Here is a 6,232-nt window from a genome sequence, read left to right as displayed (position 1 = left end):
GCCCCGTGTCAGGCTATGTGCTGACAGCTCAGAGCCTGGAGTCTGCTTCAGATTCTGTATCTCCCTCTCTCTCTGCCCCTCCCCTGCTCAAGCTCTGTCTCTCTCTGTCTCGAAAATAAATAAAAACATTAAAAAACTGATAAATTCAGTAGTTGCAGGATATAAAATTAATATAGAGAAATCTGTTGCATTTCAATATCCTACAAAGTAGTATAAAGAGAAATCAAGGAGACAACCTCATTTACAATTGCACCGTATAAAAATGCCTAGTAATAATCTTAACCAAGGAGGCATAGGAACCCTACGCTGAAAATAAAACATTCATTAGAGAAATTGAGGATGAGACAAGCAAATATACCATGCTAACGGATTGGCAGAATTAATATTGCTAAAATGTCCATACAGCCTAAAGCAATCTACAAATTTAATGCAATTCCTTTGAAAATACCACCACCATTTTTCACAGAACTAGTAAAAATAATTCTAAAATTCATATGAAACCAGAAAAGATCACAAATAACTAAAGTATTTTTGAAAGAAAAACAAAGCTGGAGGTATCACAATCCCAGATTTCAAGGTATACTATAAAGCTATAGTAATTGAAATGTTGTGGCACTGGCAGAAAAATAGACATATAGATCAATAGAACAAAATAGACATTCCATAAATAAACACGAGCATATATGGTCAATTAATCTATGACAAAGGAGGCATATGTATACAATGAGGAAAAGGCAGTCTGTTCAGTAATGGTTCTGGGGAAAAATAACTACATGAAAAACAATACAGCTAGACAACTTTCTCACACCATACACAAAAATAAATTGAAAACGGATTAAAGACCTAAATGTGAGACCTGAAAACCATAAGATTCCTAGAATAAAACATAGGTAATTGTCTCTTTGACACTGGTGTTAGAAACGTTTTCCTAGATATGTTTCCTCAGGCAAGATGAACAAAGGAAAAAATAACCTATAGGGACTACATTAAAATAAATAAAATAAAGATGTTTACACAGGGAAGTAAACAACAAAAAAAGGCAACCTATGAATGGGAGAATATATTTTCAAATGATATATTCCTTAAGGGGTTAATATCAACAATGGGTGGGAGGGTGGGCAGTTTGAATGAAAGGGAATGGGAGACAGTCTTCCAATTATGGAATAAATAAGTAACAGGAATAAAAGGCACCACATATGGAATACAGTCAATTATATTGTAATAGCATTGTGTGGTGACAGAGGGTAGCTACACTTGTGGGTATAGCATCATGTATAAACTTGTCGGATCACTATGTTGTACACCTGAAACTAATGTAACATTGTGCGTCAGCTATACTCAAATAAAAAATAAAAAAGACACGTAATCAGAAGTGTTGTTCAGGATGTGAAGAAAGTGAATTTCTCCTACAACTGCTGATGAGAATGTAAAATGGTACAATTACTTTGGAAAACAGCTTATCAGTTTCTCAAATGGTTAAAAAGTTATGATATGTTTTAGAAATTCTACTTCTAGAAGAATGAAAACATTTACATGTTCATTGAAAAATTGTTCAAAATAACCCAAAAGTGGAAACAACCCCAAAGTTAGTCAACTGATGAATTGATAAATAAAATATAGTATATTCATACAATGGAATATTATTCCTATAAATGTTACAATATGGATAAACCTTGAATACATTATGGTAAATTATATAAGCCAGATACAAAAGGGCCACATATTGAATGATTCCATTTATATGAAATCTCTTGACGAGGCAAATCCATAGAGACAGAAAGTTAACTCGTGGTTGTCTAGGGCTGCAGTGAACAGGGAGAAGGATAAGGAGCGACAGCCTAAGGGTATTATTTTGAAGTAAACAATTCAGTGGTTTTGACTATATTTACTATTACATGCAGCCATCACCATTAACTCCTGGACATTGCATCATGCAAGGGTATGTAGTTAAATTCAGGTATTGTCAAACACATGTGGTGTGCCATATGTGGCACAACCGTGAACTGTTCACGTACAGTAAGATTGTGTGACAAAATATGAAATTTAAATACAATTTGTCAACCATAACCTGACAATTTCCTCTAAGTTTCATAGTTTTAGATCTAACTTTTAGGTTCAATCTATTTTGAGTAAAATTTTATATAGTGTAGGTTAAGGGTCCAAATTTATTATTTTGCATGTGGACATTCATTTTCCAAAACCAGTTGTTGAAAAAAACTGTTTTATTATTAAATGGTCTGGGATCACTTGTCAAAAGATTATTTGGCCATATATATGATGGATTATTTCTGAGCTCTATTATATCCCATTGTTTTGAATGTTTATCTTTATGCTACTAAACACTGTTTTGATTACTATACCTTTGTAGTAAAGTAGTGCTCTCATCAAGTGTTAGATCTACTACTTTTAAGTTTATTCATTTTATAAAGTCTGTTCTGGCAATTTTGAGTCCCTTGAGGTCTCACATGGATTCTACAAGGGAATTTTCTATTTCTGAAAAAGCTGCTTGGGATTTTAAAAAACAATACCAGTGTTTTATTTTTTTAAACATCCAGTGTTTTATTGGCTTCCAATGTACAATTTACTCATTCAACAATAACATACATCATGCAGTACTCATCATGAAAATTGCATGCCTTAATTCCCATCAAGTATTTTATACATTCCCCCAACACCCTCCCATCTGGTAACCATCAGTTTGTTCTCTGTAATTAAGACCTTCTTGACTTGTCACTCTCTCTCTTTTCTTTCCATTTGCTCAATTGTATTGTTTCTTAAATTCCACATATGAGTGAAATCTTATGGTAATTGTCTTTCTCTGACTGACTTATTTTGTTTAGCATTGTACTCTCTAGCTCCATCTTTTTATGGCTGAGTAATATCTAATATATAATCTATCTATCCATCCATCTCTCATCTATCTATCTATATAATATATAATCTGCTTTATACATTTATACATTCATCAATCCCTGGACACTTGGGCTGCTTCAATAGTTTCACTATTGTAAATAATGTTGCTTTAAACACAAGGGTGCATGTATCCTTCTGAATTAGTGTTTTTGTATTCTTTGTGTAAATACCTAGTAGTGCGATTTCTATATTTAACTTTTTGTGGAAACTCCATCCTGTTTTCCACAGTGACTTCAGTAATTTGTGCTCCTATTAACAGTGAAAGAGGATTCCTCTTTCTCCACAGTCTCTCCTAAACCTGTTTTTTCTTGTGTTGTTGATTTTACAGGTTTGAGGTTATATGTCATTGTAGCTTCAATTTGCATGCCCCTGATGATCAGTAGGTGAACATCTTTTCATGTGTCTGCTGACCATCTTGTATGTATTCTTTAGAGAAATGTCTATTCTTGTCTTATGCCCACTTTTAATTGGATTATTTGTGTTTGGGTGTTGACATGAATAAGTCTTTATATATTTTGGATACTAACCCTGTATCAGATATGTCATTTGAAAATATCTTCTCATATTCCATAAGTTGCCTTTTGGTTTTGTTGATTGTTTCCTTCACAGAAGGAACACAGAAGCTTTTTATTTTGATGAAGTCCCAATAGTTTCTTTTTAGTTTTTTTTTTCCTTGCCTCAAGAGACATTTATAGAAAAAAAAATTGTTATGGCCAGTGTCAAAGAAGCTACTGCCTGTGTTCTAAGATTCTTATAGTTTCTGATCTCACATTTAGGACTTGAATTAATTTTTGGATTTATATTCATGTATGGTGAAAGTGATGCAGTTTCATTCTTTTGTATGTTACTATCCAGTTTTCCCAGCATCATTTGTTGAAGAGATTGTCTTTTGGATATTCTTTCCTGCTTTGCTGATGATTAGTTTACCATGTCATTGTGGGTTAATTTCTGGGTTTTCTATTCTGTTCAATTGATCTATGTGTCTATTTCTGTGCCAATATCATACTGTCTTGATTACTAACTTTGTAATATTACTTGAAGTCTGGAACTGTGATGTCCCCAGCTTAGCTTTTTTTTTCCCCAAAATACTTTGGCTATTTAAGGCTTATGTGGTTCCATACAAATTTAGGATTGATTATTACAATTCTGTGAAAAATGCTGGTGGTATTTTGATAGGGATTGCGTTAAATGTGTTAAATTGCTTCAGGTAGTGTAAAAATTTTAACAATATTTGTTCTTCTAATCCATGAGCATGTCATTTCTTTGTGTCATCTTGACTTTCTTTCCTCAGTGTTTTATAGTTTTCAGGATACAGTTCTATCACCTCTTTGGTTAGGTTTATTCCTAGGTATCTTATTATTTTGGGTGCAATTGTAAATAAGATTGATTTCTGAATCTCTCTTTCTGCTGCTTCATTATTGGTGTATATAAATGTAACAGATTTCTAAACATTGCTTTTGTATTCTGCAACTTTACTGAATTCATTTTTCAGTTCTAGTGGGTTTTTGGTAGGATCTTTCAAGTTTTCTTTCTTTTAATGTTTGTTTGTTTACTTTTGAGAGAGAGACAGAGCACAAGGGGGTGAGAGGCATAAAAAAAGGGTGACACAGAATCCAAAGTAGGCCTCAGGTTCTGAGCTGTCAACACAGAGCCCAACACAGGGCTCGAGCTCACGAGCCATGAGACTATGACCTGAGCTGAAGTCGGATGCTCAACTGACTGAGCCACCAAGGCACCCCTCAAGTTTTCTATACAAAGTATGATGTTATCTGCAAATAGTGAAAGTTTTACTTCTTCCTTACCAAATGGAAGGAGTTTATTTTTGAGATCTGATTGATGTGGCTGGGTCTTCCAGTACTATGTTGAATAAAAGTGGTCAGAGCGGATATCCTTGTCTTTCCCTGACTTTAGGGGAAAAGCTCTCTGTTTTTACCCATTAAGAAAGATGTTATCTGTGGCTTTCTCACACATGGACCTTATTATGTTGATGTATGTTGCTTTAAACCTACATTGTTAAAGGTTCTTTATCATGTATAGATATTGGTCTTTATTGAAATTTTTTTTCTACATTTATTGAAATGATTATATAGTACTTATCATTTTTCTTTTTTTAATTTAATTTTTTATTTTTTTTTTAAATTTACATCCAAATTAGTTAGCATATAGAGCAACAGTGATTTCAGGAGTAGATTCCTTAGTGCCCCTTACCCACTTAGCCCATCCCCCCTCCCACAACCTCTCCAGCAACCTTCAGTTTATTCTCCATATTTATGAGTCTCTTCTGTTTTGTCCCCTTCCATGTTTTTATATTATTTTTGTTTCCCTTCCCTTATGTTCATCTGTTTTGTCTCATAAAGTCCTCATATGAGTGAAGTCATATGATTTTTGTCTTTCTCTGACTAATTTCACTTAGGATAATACCCTCCAGTTCCATCCACATAGTTGCAAATGGCAAGATTTCATTCTTTTTGATTGCTGAGTAATACTCCATTGTATAGAGATTTATCATTTATCTTTTTGATGTGATGTACTATGTTGACAGATTGGGGAATATTCACCCACCCTTGAAATTCAGGTGTAAATTCCACTATATTGTGATGAATGATTTTTTAAAATTGTTTTTAATCTTTATTTTTGAGAGAGAGAGAGAGAGAGAGAGGCACAGAGAGAGGGAGACACAGAATCGGAAGCAGGCTCCAGGCTCTGAGCTGTCAGCACAGAGCCCAACGAGGGGCTTGAACTCACAGAGTGTGAGATCATGACCTGAGTCGAAGTTGGACGCCCAACCAACTGTGCCACCCAGGTGCCCCGTGGTGAATGATTTTTTAAATGTATTGTTGGATTCAATTTGCTAGTATTTTCTTAAGGATTTTGCATCTATGTTCATCAAGGATATTGGCCTGATGTTCTCTTTTTTAGTGGTGTCTTTATCCAGTTTTGATATCAGGTTAATTCTGGCCTCATAGAATGAATTTGAAAGTTTTCTTCACTTTTTTTTATTTTTTTGACATAGTTTTGGAAGAATAGACATTGACTCTTCTTTAAATATTTGGTAGACTTCGCCTGTGAAACCATCTGGTCCTGGATTTTGTTTCCTGGGAGTTTTTATGTTTACTAGGTCAATTTCATTGTTGATGATTGGTCTGTTCAAGATTTCTGCTTCTTTCTGCTCTCAGTTTTGGTAGTTTATATGTATCTTTTTTTTTAATATGAAGTTTATTGTCAAATTGTTTTCCGTACAACAACCAGTGCTCATCCCAACAGGTTCCCTCCTCAGTTCCCATCACCCACCCCTCCACTCCCTCCCACCCCCCATCAA

This window comes from Neofelis nebulosa, chromosome X, assembly GCF_028018385.1.
Source record: "Neofelis nebulosa isolate mNeoNeb1 chromosome X, mNeoNeb1.pri, whole genome shotgun sequence".
Classification (NCBI taxonomy): Eukaryota; Metazoa; Chordata; class Mammalia; order Carnivora; family Felidae; genus Neofelis; species Neofelis nebulosa.
This window is presented reverse-complemented; position numbering follows the sequence as displayed.